The following is a 20709-nucleotide window of genomic DNA, read 5'->3' as shown; positions in this document are numbered from 1 at the left end:
GATATGAAGAGAGAATCAGTGTAGAGCGGAGAGAAGCTGGAAAGAGCAGTGAGCCTCATAATGAATGAAACAACGACAGAGAGAGTGCGTGTGTGCAGAGGTCAAGGGCATTTCAGCTTCCAGGAAACAGAAAACAAAACTCATTCAGACCACTTCAATGCTTGTTTTACTCCAGGAGAGCTCAGACTGATAAAAGACTCATTATTTCCACTGCTCTGCACTCAAAGTATGACTGTAGTGGTTTTATTAAGATTAAAAAAAGGCACATGATCCCCTGTTCTATCGAACCTGCAGTGATTCACAGTCAAAATCACAATCGATCGATCAGAAGACGTTCGATTTCCAAACAACCACACAAATCATTTTTAGATGGAACCAATAAACAACCACTTCTAGCAATCAATTAAACAAAATAATAGTTTCATAGGTCTCAGCTAGTCTGATTTACGTCTCACAATAACATTGAACAGCTTCATTTTTCAGTTTATGAATATTTCACTGCTGTCACATTATAACCTCACGCAGTTGAATACACAGTAAACTGAACAGCAGTGAATATAATCTATATGTCTGATATCTATATACCAATATACCATCGATAAATCAATCAATTATAAAATGATATAACTGTAATTACTGTGTTTCTGTTGAATCTGCTGTTACAGTGTGGGCTGTGTTTTCCTTTACTATTGTTTCGTCTTGTGACACACACACACACACACACACACACACACACACACACACACAGGGTGAGGAAACCATAGGAACAGACGAAGGTGTTGTCAACTGCACCTGCTCCTCCTCTACACTCTGCACAAACTCCCATGATCCTCTCTGCCTTTGTCTCTCTATCCTTTCCAACAGAGGAGACTGTACATTTATTCTAGTGCTGTGTTGATTATCGTATTTTTCTTGAATATTTCCATGTCGTGCTACTTCGAGATAAATGACTCGCTTCATTTATTAGAAAAGATTCCTGCCGTGTTAAAACGTCCAAAAAACTTTTCAGATATTCACAAAGTAAAAAAATCAAGTGACACGTCAAAAATGAGAAAAAACAAAAAAGTCTTATAAAACGGTAAAAATGGCGAGTTGTCAACTTCCACCTGACCTTTTAAACGCCGGTTCAGGAGCCGGTCACTGAGAGGCTGATGAAGGGCCTGGCTGGTGGGGGGGGGGGGCAAACCCAGACTGAACTGGGGACCTTCTAGCTTCTCCAACCTTCAGGCCACCACTTCCCATTAAATACACATATTAAACCCAAGAAACAGAGCTGTCTTGGAGGATATTGATTGTTTATGGACATATTTATGTTTTGGTTTTTCCAGTCTGCAGATCAGTGATTTGGACAAGGTCAAATTCCTCCGACCTCAGACGTCCAGTGAAGGGAGCGATCACATGACAATCACCAACACAAAGAGCCGACATTCAACAAAGTGTGTGTGTGTGTGAGAGAGAGAGAGAGGTTGTTGTATTAGGCCTTTGTTTCTCGCTCCACAATCTGCCTTTGTTTTAATGTCTCGATGTCTTTTCGACCTCTGCCCCACCATCTCTCTCCCTTCGCTGCCTGGAACAGTTTCTTTCTCTTTCATTCTCACTTTTACTCTGACTTTTCTTTCATTGCTCGAAATTTCTAGTTTCTTCTTTCGGTTCCTTTATTCCTTCTTCTCTTTTCCATCCCATTTTTTTTCTCCCTTATTCCAGTTGTAGTAATTATTCCTCACCTTTTTCCCCATTTAAATGTACACTTTATCATCTGTAGTTTTAATTAATCATGCTACTCGTTAACGAACCCTCCTCCTCGACTGTTAATTAATCAGGTTTCTGCTTTAATGAACGGTCTAAACTTGTTAAACCTGTTTCCCTCTTAATTAGCCCGTTAGCTCCGGGGTCTAACACTCCGACAAGACTATTAGGCACTACTACGCCTTAATGGCAGCCTTGGCCAGTGTGTGCATGAGTGTGTGTAGAGATTACCTCACTCCCTAATGGGGCTGCTCAAATATTTATAGGGCAGGAAGCTGAATGGGAAGAATGATAGCGCTCAGGGAGACAGCAGACACTGAGGGAGTACATCAGAAGACTGATGCTACCTTCAAGTGCCGCTCGCGAGCTCCAGCTTCCGACCTCGGAAGTTGTAAAGATATGGAAAGCTCAAAGGGTCACAACACGCGTGTTTGAGTCACTTTACTACTGGACAGGTGTTTTCATAGCATCAGCATTTTGTTCTGTCATATTAAAGATCTTAATACTGAGCCTGAGTAAGATTTGTGAGCATGCAGCAGTGAAAATTATACTTCTGTCGCTGCATAGCTACACAAGGGTGTGTGCAGTATCAGTTTCGTCTTATAGCCAGGAGGTTTCATGTCGACAGCCAGTGTTATATGAGAAAAAAAAAAAAAAACAGGTGTGCTTCCGCTCTTTGTGCCCATACACACTCGACTACAGACGGATATTTTTGCAGATGAAATCAGAGCGACTTTTACAGAAAGTCAAGTTTGACCTCTGTCTTCCAAAGAAGTACAGCTGGCTGGGCTTTTGTTAACATCCTATGTGATTCATTTCAACACTCAGCTGGTTGTGTCCTGATGCAAACTGCTACAGATACCAGTAAATAACAATGTAAATGTAAATAGGTTTTCCTTTCTGCATGCAGACATTTAGAGTCGAAGCTGCTAAATGTTCTCACTTTCCCTGTAAAGAGCCGATTTGGGACAATTACTGTCACTCAGCGTAGCGTGATAGAGAGTTAGCGTGAGGCTTTGCACCACTGCAGGATCAAACACTGAAGAATCTGCTGGGGCCTTCAGATGATTTATGTTCTCGTTGGGCAACGGGGATGTTAGGGAGTTTACAAAACTCAAATCTCAATGATTTGGGCAGTAATTTAGTTCAGATCTGAGTCTTGAACTGTTGTTTCTTCCTTCAGGCGAGTTCAAACCACCCTGCCAACAAAGTGAGGTAATTCCACTTGTTTCCAATTCTGTTCACTTGTTTCAGGAATTCTCTGGCAACAAGTGTGAGGATCTTTACAAAAACAAGTGCAGATTAAAGGCAAACTGCTACACGTGCGTCGAGAAAGAAAATCAAACAGAACATGCGAAAACTGGAACACGATCCAAAGACTCTCATGGCACAAGTGACACGGCACAGAAACAGATGAAATGATCTCACCTCCATTCACAGATTTCCCTTCATTATGGCAAGAACAGAACTTTACGAATCACAGATGAGATTAAATGACCTGTTATCTCTAACAATGCAGGATGCAGAATGACAAGCAACAAACGTGAGAGAGGGGGGATGACGGCACGGATCTGGTATCTGTCTGGGGAAAGCTGTGGCAATGACATCAACAGAAACACACTGCAACAAGCATGAGGTCAAGGTGTTGTGTTACGGGAGGCACGGGTGGACGAGCGCTACGAGCCGAGAGAGGAAGAAGTGAAGGGTGAGACACCCGGGAGGCAAGTGGGAGACGGAGGCTAAAGAAAGAACTAAACAATAGAAGAATGAGTGAAAGAAGGAAGCGAAGAAAGACGAGGGAGAGAGGTCAGGATGAACTCAGCGCTGAGGGACTGGGTGGAACCAGATGGGAAACACATGCTGGAACACACACACACACACACACACACACACACACACAAACACATGCACGCACATTCACACAAACGGCGCAGCGAGTGTGGGCGGAGTCTGATGATGACCTCTTGACACCAGATGGAGGGATGACACTCACATGCTCCATCATTTGCACCTAAAACTCATCCATCTGATGTAATCTCACATACCTTACATTCTCACTGTTACACAGTCAGCATTCTGGGTATTTGAGTCCCCAAAGTGATTCTAATGAGTAAAGTGTGCTGTAAATTTACAGCGATGATGCATTTAAGTCACATAGGAGAGCAGCTAAATTACAAAAGGCGAAGTAGAGCAGTAAAAAAACCTTTGTGCTTCAGTTTCTGTTGGAAACAGTGACTGGCTGTCGGTGCATCAGAGGATATTTGCATAAAATTATACTTTTCTTAACTTCCCCCTGTGCTGAAGCTGTCGAGCTCTGCAGGGGTTCAGGCCTGAAAGACCAGGTCTCATTCACGATTTAATGGCAGCTGGCATCGGCCCAGAACATAACCCTAACACAGGGGTGTCCAGTCCTGGTCCTCCACTGTCCTGCTTGTTTTCACCTGGATCAGGTGTGTTCAGTCCATTAGAATCTGGAAGATACCAGAAGTGGGTAGTGCAGGGATAGTTGGAAAACAAGCAGGACAGTGGCCCTGAAGGACCAGGATTGGGCACCGCTACCCTAACCTAAGCCCAACTAACCCTGACCCTGATCCTAAAGTCTAACCTGAGCCCTAAAACTGAGCCTAAACCCTCAAACATCCATTTGCAGGTGTGTCAGACAGTGAGTGGCCAAACTGTCCTGACTCCAGACTCAGACCGTCGCTCACAGACGTACTCACAGACACATGCTGGGCAACTGATGTATATTTCATTAGTTTGTGTTTGTCTCTCTCTCACTAGACACACAATAAAAAAACAATCAGGTTCCTGTTCTACATTGTTGACATGGTTTAGAAATGACAGGAAATTAGAGATCACAAAGTACAAGCTCCTTTTTTTTTCATTTCATAAACTAACACACGTCTGCTGTTGTTTTGATACAGTCCATAAGGGTTGGTCGGCCTCTTTAGTCATTAAAGGTGAGTCAGAATCATTCTTTGTCTATAAATAAACTGGGATCCACCTTAGTCAGGTTCCAGGTGTGTCATTAAGTCAGTTTACAAAGCAATTAATGAGAGAAGCTTTGTTAGCTAACAATGTGACGATGAGCAGCAGCCAAACACTAAAATAAAGTATAAAGTAAACGTTGTGTCATCTTCCATATTCAAAGGTCAGATGGAGAAACCCAATCAAACCAGAATCAAAGTCAGTCCATGCACAGTGAGTTACCTCAGTCTGCAGAGAAGCTGTGGACGGTGACGACCCAAAGCCAAACCTGCCCCGGTGCAAACCATCTATTCACGTTTCCCCCTCATTCACCAACTCACAGCCGCACTCACACAACTACGAGCTACCTGGAAGGTTGAATTTGACAAATGGGGCAGGATCCAAACACCTGGATGACATTCAAATCAAGTCTACATGAAGATGAATAACCAGGATTACACCTGAGTGAAAAAGTTTGCATCCCCTCACTGTGAATTATGTTCACCAAAACAATCTGTCTTTTCCACTTTTTGCAGCCCAAAGGAAGGCGAGGCAGAGTTTTCAATCAAAAGGTGGATAAGAATCATCAGATGTCAACAATAACCACAAACCAGGACGTTCCCGTGTGACTGTGGTTCACATGTTCAATTACATCATGTTATCAAAAAAAAAAAAATCAAATCAATGCATAGGAGCCATGTGATCTACAGTGTCGCCTCATCAGTGTCTCTGCTCCTAATGGTCGTGGGAATAATTTGGGATTTTCCACACGTGCAACTGATGTGGTCCGTCTGTAAACATTTAGAGGAACCAAACCACGACCACTAATTATAACGGCCGGTGCTGCCGCCAGCTGCTCCTTGTGTCAGGTGTCGTCAAGACCGTTTGCACGTCATCACGTCTATGTTGTTTTTTTTTTTTTTACTAACTTTAACCTCAATTTCAACCTTCGACCCTCGACAAACGCCTGCAGGCAGCAGGATCGGCAATAACTTTAACCAGCGTCTCCTCTTCTCGATTCCAAACAAATACAAGGTGCAAAAAAAACAAAAAAAACAAAAAAAACAAAAGAGTTAAGAAACCAGGCTTTCCCGTTCTGCAGGTGGTAAATACCTCGACAGGTGTGTCCAGCTCAGGCTGAACATAATTAAATAGTTTTCTTGTGACTTCATAAACTTTAAGTGAAACAGCTGACATGCAATTTGTTTCAAGTGAGTCAGTGGTGGATTCTGGGAAAAGGTTGGGCAAGGATGACCAGGACTGATGGGAAATACATCAACACACACACACACACACACACACACACACACACACACACATACACACACACTAGTTCAACACTGTTATGTATTTTATTGCTTTGGCAACACAGCAGTGGCCGTCGTGCCAACAATGGATGTGTGAATTTAAGTGAGTAGTGGAAGAGAAAGATGAAACAAAGAGAGAAAGTCAAACAGAAACGTAAAGAAAACATAAAGGTTCTCCATTTCCAAAGCTCTCTGCTTTTAGAGAAGCTCAGATTTCAAAATAAAGCCACAAAAACTGGGCAACAGAGGAAAAAAATAAGGAGATGAAACGTCTTTCACAGCTGTTAGCTTTTCACATTTGCATTTCTACACTTGTGAGGACCTTCACTGACATTCCTGCACTCTAACATCACACCTATGTGCCTAACCTTGACCTTCACCCTCACCTTGACCTCAAACTAAGTTGAAACCTAACCCTAAAAGCAGGTCTTAAACTGCAAACAGTCCTTTGACGAGGTGGGGAACGGCCAAAATGTCCTCACTTCCTAAAAATGTTCCCATGCTGAAGTTTTTAAAGTGAAATGAGCCCTCCCAAATTTAAAAAATAAACAGGCTTACACTCACATTTTCACATGCTGTGCAGCTTAACTACAATAAATACCTTCTGCACTTACAGACTCATCCATTACCCAATGGAAAAAGTGAAATGCATCCTCAAAAACATAATTTTCTGCTATTGTGCAAACCTCAAGCCAAAGTGAGATTAGTGGTATAAATTATGATTATTATATGTTGATGCTGAAACCATGCAGGCCGCCAGAGTTCACGATCCTGTAACATCTGTAACACGATCAGCTCATTCATTCAGTCACTTCCTCTTTATTTTAACCAGCATGCAACACTATGATGTAAATGAAAACCCTGGACCAGTTCCCAGTTGGTCACAAGGCTGAAAGTGTCATTTCTGAGTGTATGAACTTATCGTCACGCTGCATTTTGTTGAGAAACAACAGGAAAGTTTTACCAAAAAGCAAATCACTAAAATAGTCTGAAACCAGGACGTGCAGATGATTTCGGGGTCAGAGTTCATCATCGTGGACAGACAAAGTCCTCATCTGAAAGGTCCGATGACCGAAGAACCCTGAAAGGTGTCGAGCCCTCATCTTGGGATCCAAAGCACAGATGCCTTCAACAGTTTCATCAGAAAACAAACTATCAGACTCTCTACCAGATAAACTCCCTCGTCTTGACCACAGACAAAGGAAGTTGGTCAACCCCATTTTCTCCAATTGCTCAACAGCTGAGAAGCAGCTGGATTATCACCAGCCTGGACGTGACACGTTTCCGTTTACTGTAAAATGTGTGTGTGAATCGTAATTACAGCTTTTTCTGACTGTCCACTGGTGCAGATTATTTTGAGCGCAACATGGCTGCTGAACCGTCCTGACTCTTGCTCATACTTCGTTCCTTTTCCACTGCACACTCAGCAAAACGCTGAGGTCCGCAGCTGTTTCAGTGACGTGTTGCCGTAGGAAAGTCAAAATAAAGCATCCCGGAGTTGTCTGCTTCAACAAACAGCCAAGAAACTAGTCCCACCGCTTCGGACACTTGAGACGCTGCTGCACGTTCAGGAGACAGGCAAAGTAAAATGTCTTAAATTGGAAATTTTATTTATTGCAAATATAATCCTGATTAATAAACTGTCAGCAGAGCCTGTGTATCAAACTAAATGTCAGGATCACCTCAAACATCCTCCTACAGGGCAGAATTTAGTGCATTTATCACCACACACGATTTCTGGACAGGACCTAATAAAGTCCATGCAGTGGGACCCATCTCCAGGTCGACATTATAACCTGCTCATAACCAGATCCTTTAAAATGACTGAGCTGGTTCCAAGAGTCATATTACACACCATGTACAGCTGAGAGTCCTTTTCTATCACTGTTGCTATTAGTCAAGTTTGTTCGAACCTTAATCGACAGCAGACGCCCACTTGTTCCTAATCTAGAACAATCTGCAATTTTTTATGAGTTAATATTTTCAGTACTTGCAGCAGATTAAAGCTGCTGGCCCAGCTGTCTGCCACCTGTTTGCTTTGCGTGCATTTCCTCGTTCTGGCCACATGCAAACATGTATTTCCATTTCCATTGTTGCTGTGCATGGGGCTGCAAAACAAACTGGATTTATGCTGATGATGACATCGTCGCGGGGCCGAATGCCTTTCCTGCCGCCTCTGGAGGTTGTCAGGGGCAACTGGATCTCGGTTGCTGTCAATAAACCGAGCGTGGGCGCATTTACCCTTGAGTTAGTCTGTTGTTTAGCTCTATCCAAATACTGCGGCGACCCAAGATTTCAGCCAGTTCAAACTGTTTGACATTCACGTTTCTTCTGCCCTCCGAACCACGAATGTGCAACAAAACTGCACCAAACAAACTCTCATCACACGGGCCGGTGAATCGCCGAACTGCGCCGACTATTGTTTCATCTGAGCTTGTGTTTCTGTATATTTGCTTTGCTCTGAGTATGTATCTGTGTTGATGAAAGCAACACTTCCCACTGAGAGAATAAAAACCCTCGAAGAACCCGACCCCGAGGACCTCTCTGCCTGTCTCGGAGCACGAGCGTTGCCCAACTAGAGCGAGACAGCTGCAACAACATCAGGCTGGAGACGAGGAGAGAGGGGAGAGAGAGGAAGAACGGGAGTTAGGGAGAGCGAGGAGAGGAAGAAGGGGTCAGCGAGGCTCTATTTTTATCTCTTCTGAGTTGTGTCTCGCCGTGAACGGAGGAAAAGATGCGAAGAGGAATTGTGTTGAAATTGCGCTCACAAATGATTTCATAACTTTGGCACAGAGCAGGCTGCTGAAAGCCAGTGATTTTGGTGTGTGTGTGTGTGTTTGTTATCACAAAGCACTAAGCTATCATCACAGCCTCGCTCTGACTTCCCCAGGGGACACATCTTCTGATTTCAGCATTTTCTGATGCACTGATTGTTTTTTGCACCATACTCTGAACTACCTTTTCTATTCTCTGTGTAAAGTTTATACTACAGTGTGTGTGTGTGTGTGTGTGTAAGCTTGTCAGGGCAGGTAACAGCTTTCTAACATATTTTTTTTGTCCACCAACCACAGTGTCTGCATCAAACCAAAATCATCCCAGTTACTCGGGCTGACGATAATTTCGCTCGCTGGAATGTGTGTGTTTTACAGCTGGAATGTGTGTTTTACAGCTGGAATGTGTGTTTTACAGCTGGAATGTGTGTGTTTTACAGCTGGAATGTGTGTGTTTTACAGCTGGACGTCTAGTTCCATGTCTGGTTGTGGTCACATTGAAATTCTGTCCTCTCCTGCAATTGTAACCGTTTAGATTCAAGGAATTTATTTGTTTACTTTTTTTGACTCCATCATGGATGCGCCGTCGGCCTCAAGGAAGAGCACAGAAACCAGGAGAGCCGGTTCACAAACAAAAAATAGTTCAACCAGTCCTGTTTGTACCACAGTACAGAAAGTACAGTAGATGCCTGTACTAAATAACACGTAACAACAGAGGAAAACACAGTCAAACAGAAGACACCAGATGAACCAGTACAGCCAGTCTACAATAGAAACTGGGGGAGCAAACGCCACATTATATATAATCTGAACAAACAAACCAGACCAGTTCAAAACAGCACAGACACTGGGATTTATGGTTTAATATGCAACAAAACACTTCGTAAAACTGTTAATGAACCGGCGGACTGATCAGAAACCAGCTGGGCCTCGACTTCAAGGCAAATACGCCTCCTGCTGCGGGACTAAACAGAAACATCCCAGGTCCACTCAGCAGTTCAGCAACAGCAGCATCACTTCGAAAGTCCACACAGAGTCTGGACATGGGCTCAGACCCAGAAACAGACTGAACCTGGTATGAGAACTGAGCGGTCTCTGTAAACACAACATCCGTCACTGCGTTCGAACAGCCTCCATTAAACTTCTGATTTAAAAACTAGTAACTGGACCATGAATGAAGATGTTTAGCCAGACATTGGCTAAATTACAGCAACTTCAGGAAAGAAATGAGACATTCAAGGAAAAAAAAAGCTAAATAGAATAAAAAGTAAAAAATAACTAGAAGTCTAAAACAGACTTGAGTCTAATCAGGTCAAATAGTTGACCTTGAATTTTTCTCTCAGACAACGACAGGATTTAAAGTTTGCTTCCTACCTGCTAATCCTGGAGAATGTGAGCACACAAACAGTTTCTCCTCTGATTTTCAAATAAAGCAGGAAATCGGCACTTTAAGCCGATTTCAAAACCGAGGGAGTCTCCTCTGCCTGTATACATTTGTTTACACTGACACTGATCTGAATCATCTGTTTCTGAAATCCCTACAATGTTTTTAATCGAGGAACATTCCTCAGAAGTGGATTTATGATGTTTTGATATGCAGCATCATATTTTTAATATTCTCTGGAGCTGCATGGAGTCGGTCCAGGAGGATATAACCCTGAATCATAACTAGAGAAAAGACGATAAGCTCATGGAAATGAGCTTTTTAGGAATTTTCTTGACCAAAACACCAAATTCTGCTTCAGTCTGATGTTTATGAACATGACACATTTCATCCCACCTACAATAGCCATGTTACACAACTCATGCTCCACAGTCCACTGCACTGTCAAAAACTCAGCTATAAAAACAAGCTGCAGGTCAGGGTGCTGGCAGGTCAGGGTGCTGGCAGGTCTTACCTGTTGGTCTGCACGTGCTCAGTTTGGTTTCAATGGGAGTCCTCCAGAAAGAGAGTCCTCACAGGGCCGTCCTGTAAAAACCAGCATGATCAGAAACATGTTCAGAAATGTAAACCCATTTTCCTGCTACTGGTACTTTTTACTTTTACTGCAGTACATTTACTACACATGTACTTTAAGACTTTAGAAAGAATGTGAGGTGTTGTTGTTATATATTAAGTGTCTTCGTTTTCAGCTGCAAAGCCCCAAAAAATAATAACTTCTGCACATTCAAATATGTGTCTTTGGACTCTCAGGGCTCCGAGATTTAAAACCATTGCCAAGGGGCCCATTACAAATACTGAATACTTTAAACACTTTTTCACTCTTAGAGTGAAGAGAAGGGAGAAGTACTCAAAGAACTTCGAGTACTTCATCTGTCCATGTGTGTGTTAGGCTGCATTTTGGGATCATTTGTACAAAAATGATACAGAAAAACAATCTAACCATATAAAAACATGTGTATTGAGTTTAAATATGTGACTCAGTGTAAACCCTGTGCAGCTTTAATGAAGAGCTGGAACTAGCTGAAAATACACGACGCTCTCAGATACAGTTAAAATCATAAATCAGGGCTGGATCTGTATGTGGGGATGTCAGTGTGTGTTTTGGTATTTGTGTATATTTGAGGTTTAGTGTGTGTGTGTGTGTGTGTGTGTGTGTGTGTGTGTGTTTGTGTGTGTGTTTGCATTTCTGAGGGAATCCGGTCACTATTGCTACAGGAAATAAACAGGATGTGGTGCAGGAAGTGGTCACCGGAGGTGTGAAGCGCACACACCCCCATGTGCACACACGCACACACAGACAGACAGACACACACATACACACGCACAATGAAACACTAAATATTTTTCTCAGGAAACAGAAACAAGAGAGAGGGATAGAAAGCATGGGGGGGGGCAGGAAGAAAATTAGGAATAATAGGAAGGGGAGGAGAAACAAGTGAACAAGAGAAACGACAGAGGAGGAGAAATGGAGAGAAATAGGGCAAGAGAGAAGGCATGGATGTGAAAAAGAAAGAAGGAAGAAATAAGTGGAGAGATGAAGAAAGATAAAACAGGAGGGAGAAAGAAGGATGGGACTGACTGTGACACAAAAGGGGGAGAAAAAGAAAATGAAAGGGTGAGAAAGATGGAGAGAGAGAGACGAAAAATGAGAAGGCAGAAATAAAAAAGAGGAGAAAGAAAGGAGGAGAAACAATGAGAAGAAGGGAGGAGGAGTAAAGAGAGAGGAGGGAAAATGAAAAGAAGATGGAGTGAGACAGTTTGGAAAAGTGCTCAGATCCTTTACTGCAGTAATTCATCTGATACTGAAAAGGAACTAAAGTTACCAGATAAATGTAGAGCAGGGAAAAGTACAAGGTTTGACTCTGACATGTAGTGAAGTAAAGTACAAATACCTCAGAATGGTACTTGAGTACATGTATTTAGATACTTTCCTCTACTGGTGTAAGAAACAGGTGATAAAGGAGGAGACAGAGGCAGGAAGGTTCCTTCAGTTCATCTGATCTGTCGTCTCACTGCCACAGAGAATGGAAAGACACACACACACACACACACACACACACACACACACACACACACACACACACAAATGGAAAAGGCCATAAACTCACATCTACACACATGCTGACAATGTAATGGGTGGAAAACACAGTGACAGAAGAGCGGCCAGTCACATGTGCCACACACACACACACACACACACACACACACAGTGGGATTGCTGTTTTCAGATCACATTATTCCGAGTCGTCCTTTTGCTCCAGTCTGTCAGGAGGAAGCCAGGGAAAAACTATGACACTGTTTTTCTGTTTCATGTCTGTCAACACGCACACACTCAGATGGTGAGGCCGACTGTGTGTGTGTGTGTGTGTGTGTGTGTTTCCATCCCTCCACAGCGAACCTTTCCAAAGAGAAAAATAAAGCTGTCCAGCTGTTTCTGCGCTGCGTCTTTTTTATTGGACTCCTTCTAACAACATGATCACACTTAATCTACAACGCAGCTCCTCTGCATGTTTTACCCATAATCGTGTTATGCTGAGTCCTGCGGTCCATGACTCAAAGGAGCTGACATGACACCGATCAGGTCTGCTTATTGATTATAATTCCACTGCTACTGCTGCACCCCAGGGTGAAACACATCAGTTTCCAAAATGATGTAAAATCTAAAAAATGTGATGTTCAGTCCCGCCACCGCTGAGAGCGATGATCTTTTCTTCTGCTTCTCTGTCTGCTTGACCTTTCACATGGTTATTGTCTATTATCACTTAATACGAAACATAGAGGGAGTTAGAGCGATTAGCTCCACTCATCGATTTACAGGTTAGACAGAAGGAAGCAGAAGGAAAAACATCAGGGTTCGGACACAGACAATAGTTTTCGACTAATTCAAAAACCTGTTACTGAAATGTGGATCTGAAGCATTCGAGTCCTGTTAGACTTAAAAAGACCAGATCAACGCAAATCTCTTTGAAAACTTCTCATTTGGTCCATCAGAGACCGTCTGGTAGTGAAGCATCATGTTTACTCTCCCTTCATAGTTGTTTCCACTCATGCGGGAGATTTGAACACACAATCATCCAGAGTTCACCCTAAGCACTTCGTCCTCATTTAAAACCAACGGACATGTAGCAGGTAACACGTCCATCAGTTCAAAAAGTATCTAATCTGCTTGTTGAGCGATGCTGTGAATGTGGAAAAAAATGGGGAAAAACTGATGAAAGGAAAACTTCAGCAGAGAGCAAAGGGAGCACATGCAAGAGGGTCACAAGTTGGACTCAAATCCGCAACATCTGGATTTCGTGGACGCAAAGTGGGAAATTACCACCAGCCAAACTCTGGCAACTCGAAGCTGCGTCTGCTAGGTTTGTCCACCAGACGAGTCGGTTTTGGCACCAACTATCATTTAGAGTCAGGAGCATATTCAGGTGCCAACATGAAAAGGAAGTGATCTGTAAACCACAGTAGCCTCCTGCCCATCTTCCTGTGCTAGACCCGCAAAGAGACAAAACAAAACGCGAAGCCACGTGACTTTGTGAAAGTGAGGAACTACATGCTGCTAATCGCTATCCCCCTCGTTCTGCTTCTTTTCCTACTGTCTTTCCAAACTGGGAGACGGGGAGAGGCAACAAAGAGGTGTGGAATAATGATTTTCCATTCATTGTAGAATGGGAGGTAAAGAGGCCTCCAGGTGGATTCTGGTCTTTTCCCCTCGTCTCTTTTCACTCATCTCTTGTTCGCATCTGCTTCATTCATCTGTGCCCCACTTCTATCACATCGACTGATCAATAGATCATTTAAGAAGCAATCCAAAGCATCCATTGATCCAATTATTCCTCAGTTTGACCATTCAAATGATGGCAAAGACGACCAAAACACCAATAAATGCAGCACACACAGAACACTTTATGTAAAAATATCTTGTCAATAGCCCAATCCTCCAAAATCCACCTGATTTCATAAGTAAATAATAATATTGACCTAAAACCACAGAAATCAGTTTTGGGAAAGGCGTACGGTGGCGTCACGTCACGTCAGCCATCTTTGTTTACAGCCTATCATTTAAACAAATGAAGCAACAAATGAGTTTCCAGCTTTCGACAGTCCAGCAGTCGAGCTGAGCTTCTGAACAACACACACCAATCTAAGGACGTACTCGAACTCAATCGAGAATCTAAAACATCCACAAATTACGGCTGTTTGAAACCGGAACAACCACCTTGTGCTGGTCTGGATTTAAAATGCCAGAGCTGCAGGATTTAATGGGAGCGCCGCACTGAGCAGAGAAAAGTCCCAGTTTTTATTCCGCTGTTCAGCTGCTCATTATAGAGACACACACACACACACACACACACGCACTGATACATGCATAACCTCCCACCTGACAAACACACACTTTCACACACACAAACACACACAGACCACAGAGGAATTTTCTAGTTTCATATAAAACTGATAATGGGATGTGTCCCAGCGGGAGTGGAAAATCCGAGGTGACTTACGAGGCTCCACATTCCAACCTCTCACACACACACACACACACACACACACACACTCGTCTTTTTCTTCTATCACACAAACACACTTGTTTTTACACCTCTGGGAAGAGAATAAGAGGAAAGAAGGAGAAAAAGTTTGGCCGAGAGAAAACAGTTAACTTCTCTAAGTTTCCATGTCTTCTCAGCACCAGGCCTCTTTATCGTTTTTCTTTCGTTTTGACGCAGAGGGAAGGGGTCAGGAGCGCCTTTCTAAACATGTTGCTGCAATATGCAGTGCAGCGAGAGCTGAACCCAGATGAAGGTGAAGAGAGGAGAGGAGAAAGTCCCAGGGCATGGAAAAGTAGAAGAAACAAGAATAACCAAGTGCAGAATAGATACAAAACCGCAAGAAAACAAGTAAAAGAGGGAAGGACTAAACCACAGGGAAAAGAAAGGAGTGAGAAAAGGACAATAAATGTAGAAAAGAACAAATAAGAGGAAGATTAGTGGAAAAGATCAGAAAGAAGAAGAAGAAGAAACAGTATCTGTTCAGTTTGAGAGCAAACACTTAATTCCACTGGAAATAAAACCCAATGTGACTCACTAACAGTATTTAGTTTCTGACAACAGGGAGGTCTGCTCCTAAACAACAGAATTAAGATAAAATATCTATTATATTTCTTCTCCAACTCCCTCTATTCTATCACTCTTTCCTCCCATCACCTCATTATTTTGCTTCTACCACATCGTCGTGTCCATCCTTCTATTTCTTCTTCTTTCCCTTTATCATTCCTTCATCCTGTACCATTCCCATCCCTCTCCCTCGACTCCTCCTTCCCTGTCTGCGATGCATTAGTCTTTAATCACTTCCTTTACTCCTCCTGTCTCTTGTTCTTTACCTCCATCATTTATTTTACTCTTTCGTCCTTCCATCAATCCATCAACGTTCATTCTAACGCCCCCTTTTTTTTGCTGCCTCCATCTGTCCATCCCTCTCTCTCTCCCATCGTTCCTCCAAAATGAAGCTCTGTTTGCCAGGTAACCAGAGCTCTGATATGCTGCCACTACCTGCTGTGTGTGTGTGTGTGTGTGTGTGTGTGTGTGGGGTCCTGGCAGTGTTTGTGGCACAGACGGTGTTAGGGGCTTATACCTGCAGAGAGGGAGAGAGAGAGTGATGCATAAAACTAGACGTCAAGGTGATGCAGCCACCTGTCCTGCTTCAGTGTGTGTGTTTTTCTGTGGTTGTGTGGACAGATTATTGGTTGAAACCATCACTGTGAGGACATTTGGGCCTGTGCTCACGTCAGAGACCTGCTGGAGGGTTCGGACCGGGTGAATCTGAAAATGCATCTCTCTCTGTCCGTCCAGATTAACACTGAGCTTTTCCAAATTGGCCTCTGAACTGTGGAAATGTGACTCCGGCTTTGGAGAAACGCTCTTATTTTGGTGACCAAGCAAATGTTTGTTTTCTTGAACTTAATCCAGATGGAAAATAACAATAATTTGATTTTTTCCAGACTTAGTTCTCTGCTCGTTAGAGATGTAAAACTTTCAATTCTTCTTTTGCATGTATTTCTAATAAAATTAGTGCAGCTCACTCTCTATAAACAACATCCAGAGCAGAAACAGAAAAAGAAAACTGATCATACTTAGCGAGTTTTATTGTGTGTGACGTGTTTGTGCTTGCCGCAAATGCAGTGCGAGGAGAAAATCCAGTTTTCATGTGAACAGAGACGCATACAGACAGGAGATATGGATCCATGATCAAAAAACAGCACTTCAGAATTTACTCTGGCCTAACACAGGTTGGGGTCAGGGGTCAGGGTTAGATGTGGTGGGGAAGGTAAGTGGAAGGAGCGTGCGACAACCAGACACAGTAGAAAACACAATGGTGACCGTGTGACAGTAAGAAGTGTTGTCTGAACAGCATAAAGAAAGAAAGAACAGAAGCGAGGATGGAGATGATGAATTATACAGCCTGTGGACTGTCACAGACACTTGGACACACAACCAGCCCTTTAAGGTCGGACTCACTCAGACTTTGTTAGCACGATGCAAGAGGCTGCGTTGTCTCATGTACCCGTGAGACAATGAAAGACATTCCTGGACGTCCAGCTGGAGGAAGAGACCAAAACACAGCACTGTGGTTTATAAAAACCAGACCCAACTGCACAACTCTGGACAGTTTATCTTTGACGTGATGACCTCGAGGTAAACTGCAGAAATAAGGTGTCACTTCCTGTTCCAAAGGCATTCGCAAGAAATGTGCATGCTCCTCCCTTTACACGATTGACCAACACAGCACCTTGTGCCTCGTATGACGTCAAGTCGGCCGCAGAACAAATACTGGACGAGCTCCAGCTCTTTCCTGCTGTGTCATTTTGGTGGAGCCCCCTCCCCTGGTGCTGTTTCCTGTGACTGCACTTCTCACATTCAAACGAATGAGAAGAGCTGCAAGTCTTCACACAGGGCAAAAGTCTGTGTGAATCCAGCCTAAGAAGGAAGCTGGGTTGTGTTTGCTAACATGAGTTTTGTGGTTGCACACAGAAATATAGGTCAGATGGAAAGATGGATGCATGTCAGAGAGAAAGAATGGAAAAGAACAACAAAATAACTAAAAAAAAAAAAAAACTTTAAGAGCAACATACTGAAACAATAAACCCAGACTAACTTCAACATAGTCTTAATTAGTTCTGGGGTGCTGTGTGTGTAAATGCAGTTCTTTACCTTCTTCAAGATAAATGAATTTTGTCTTCCAGTTTTAAACATCTGAGAGGTGTATGGTCAGAGCAGAAGAAAAAAGCCACATGAAGATCCCAGGTGATGTGAATGTTTCAGTTTGACCTCTGAACCAAGTGACTTAGACACTAAACTGCTAATTTAAGAGAAAATAACGAGTAAGCCGAACAGAAACGATTCTTCAGCTGTTGAGCATGAGCATTAATTCTTCTTAGAAAAACCAGATCTTAACTAAACCTCCACTTACAGTTTGCTTTCAATCTCCCTTCATCAGGAGAAATCATACTATTTGTCATCTGCTAACTACCGTCTGCTAACTACCGTCTGCTAACTACCGTCTGCTAACTACCGTCTGCTAACTAGCGTCTGCTAACTAGCGTCTGCTAACTAGCGTCTGCTAACTACCGTCTGCTAACTACCGTCTGCTAACTACTGCGTGTCCAACACTACATTCAAAACAGTGAACACAAAACTTCCTGTGCAGCAGCAGACTTTTCCTGGGAATCAGCCGCCACATCAGGCAGAAACATAAAACCAGTTAGTGTGATGTATTAGCTCTGTCTGATGATTGTCATACTGTACACAAATGAATGAAAACATGCGTGGAAACGGGAAAAAACCCTTCAAAAACACTGCACTGCATTCTTTGGTGAGAAATGTTTTTGGTGGCAAATAATAAAAAGCATGAATGAAATCTTGACTGATCCTCCTTCAGTAAAGTTGAGGGCATTTCCCCATTAGCACATAATCAGCTGTAGCTACGAATGGTAAGAGTTTGCAGCCTCAGCTAGCTCTCCATGCAGGGTCATATGTGGTTGGAGTAAATAAGCCAAAATGTACAACAGCATCTTTCTGGGAAACAGAATCTCAGAAAATTCCCATCTTCACAGTCAGGTCCCATTTAAATGAACAATGTTATCTGTGCTGAAGTAAAGCAATCCACTGTGGCCTCAGACACACATCGCCCACTCAGAGCATCTCGCGGCGCACGCACGTAAACACACACACACGTGCACAGCAAACACACACGTGCACATACCAGGGCAGGAGCAGCACACTTCACTGTCTGAGAATTTGTGAATGGAAAAACGGTTTAACACACTTGGCGTCCCGACTCGACTTCCTACGCTTCTCCCTGAGAGGACACGAGGAACTGACTGTCGATTGGTTCTTCTGTCTGTCAGTCTGTCCATCTGTCTGTCCGACACTGGATTTGTATATCAGCCTGTTTTATTATCTCACCATTTCCCTGCATGTCTGGCTGTCTGGCTATTTTTATATATGACTGTCTGCTTTATTTGTCTGCCTGTCTTCCTGCACTTTTTCTGCCTGTCTGTCCTTCCTTCTATTTGTTTATCTGTCTCTGAATGTCAGCTCGTCTGTCTTTTTACTTCTCAGTCTCTCTGCCTGTCTTATGTTTGTCTGTCGCTTTATTTGTCTTTCCATCCGCAGTATTTACTGAACTGTCAGTCTTTTTCCAGGGAACAAGAATGAGCTGCATCTTTTCCACTGTCTCCATCTATCACGACATCCAAGCAGACAACAAATATTATGGTATGTACCACTTTAAAAGCCAGTTTTTATGGCGTCAAAGCCAAAGTCAATAGTCACATGCATCTGGATTATAAACACAAATGAACTGGAGCTGGAAACCAAGAGGGCCATTTCAAAATAAAAGTCTTTCCAAAGGTCAGAGGTGAAAGCTGGAAGCAGAATAGTGACGAGGAAGAAAATAAGGAAAATGCTGCTTGAGAAGAGGTGGAAAATGTCAAACATTTTCTAATGGTCAGAGGTGACTCCACCTACAGGACGGACATACAGCCAGAAACAGAGCAGAAAGAGGTGATGATAAAAAGTGAGAAGAAAGAGGAGAAAAATTTAGAGGCAATAAGGAGGAGAAGGGCACATGAAGAAAAGATGAAGAGGAGGAAAGAAGGGAGAGGGTAGAGAGAAAAGAGGAGGCAGGAAAAGAAACAGAAAGTAAAAAATGAAAACGCAAAAGAAAAGATAAAACTGTCAAGGTCACTATGATCACAGACAAAGAGCTGTGTGTGTGTGTGTGTGTGTTGTGTATACTAGATAACTCGAGGTCCCAGCAATGAAGATGTAAAACATAAACACAAACACGGTTCAACCTGTTTTGTTGTAAATCACTGCTCTCCAGGCTCAAGACGACAACACCCTGTGTGTGTGTGTGTGTGTGTGGTGGCACCCCTCGTTTAATGGAGGGAACTGACACCACAGTGTGAGACAGTCAGCTGTCCAGTGTGTGTGTGTGTGTGTGTGTGTGTGAGTCCATTAACAGTAGCGCCCTGGGAGAGAGTGGAGGCTGAGGAGGGTTTGAGTCAGGGCGCAGGCTGAATGAGCTGAAAAACTGAAGAAAGAAAGAGAAAGAAAGAGAGAGAGAGCGGAAACGAAACACAAATTTCTGAGGAAACGGTTTATGTCACTGCCACCCTTGTCAAACACACACACACACACACACACACACACACACACACACACACCACGCGCTGTCATTCACGGCTGCTGCATCGCAACAACAGCGGACGAGGACATCCCCCCGCTTGGCTGCAACATGAACACAAACACACAAACACACACACACACACACACACACAGAAAGCAGGGCAACAAAAGAAAAGCAAAAAGAAAGGGAGAACACATTAGTACAGACGGATAAAGTGTGAACCAACCTGGCCGGCTCTCCTTTCCATCACTGAAGACATTCCTCTGTTTTCACACTACCTCTTTCCATCGCCACGGTAACAGACACACTGACTGGCCGACCCTCACACACACACATACACACACACATACACACACACACTCACTCTCTTTCCCTCTCTCGCTCTGTTCCTCACACACATGCACTCAAGTTTAAACTCCCATTACGTCCAGTTCGTCAGCAGCCGTCCATCCGCTCTCCTGTCCGCCCGACACTCTTGTGTGTTTACATCTGAGTGTGCTCACTTGTTCACCAGGCAGGCGTGTGAGCGTGAGTGTGAGTGTGTGTGTGTGTGTGTGTGTGTGTGTGAGTGTACAGCAGAGTGGGAGCCCTAGAGAAACACTCCTCTTGCCACAGGAGTAAAGCCCAGGCGTGACGCAGAGCCAGAAATAGAAGGAGGGGCCCCGGCTGGGGGCTCAGCAGGCCAACACTTACGGCACTTTCGCAGGGACATGCATGCACATACACACAACAATGCTCTGTATATAAATATATACTGTACATGCACAAAACACACAGGAAGAAAATGCACACA

General features: G+C 43.4%; 1 protein-coding gene across 11 annotated transcripts in view; it reads right to left on the bottom strand.

Moving 5' to 3' along the window:
* hivep2a (HIVEP zinc finger 2a) overlaps positions 1 to 20709 on the bottom strand; it is an 81988-nt gene that overhangs the window by 33322 nt on the left and 27957 nt on the right. For 6 of the 11 annotated variants that reach the window (XM_026318016.1, XM_026318018.1, XM_026318026.2 and 3 more), the window contains one exon: positions 10690 to 10760. The exons of 3 other annotated variants lie outside the window; for them this stretch is intronic. The gene's annotated coding sequence lies outside the window, so the exon portion shown is untranslated. Of the gene's footprint in view, positions 1 to 10689; positions 10761 to 12127; positions 12146 to 20142; positions 20480 to 20709 lie in introns of those variants that run through there. 2 more of the 11 variants (XM_026318017.1, XM_026318019.1) reach the window with 2 other exon arrangements.

Source organism: Mastacembelus armatus, chromosome 24 (assembly GCF_900324485.2).
Source record: "Mastacembelus armatus chromosome 24, fMasArm1.2, whole genome shotgun sequence".
Lineage (NCBI taxonomy): Eukaryota > Metazoa > Chordata > Actinopteri > Synbranchiformes > Mastacembelidae > Mastacembelus > Mastacembelus armatus.
Note: the sequence above shows the minus strand (reverse complement) of the source record. Positions and strands in the feature narration are given on the sequence as shown.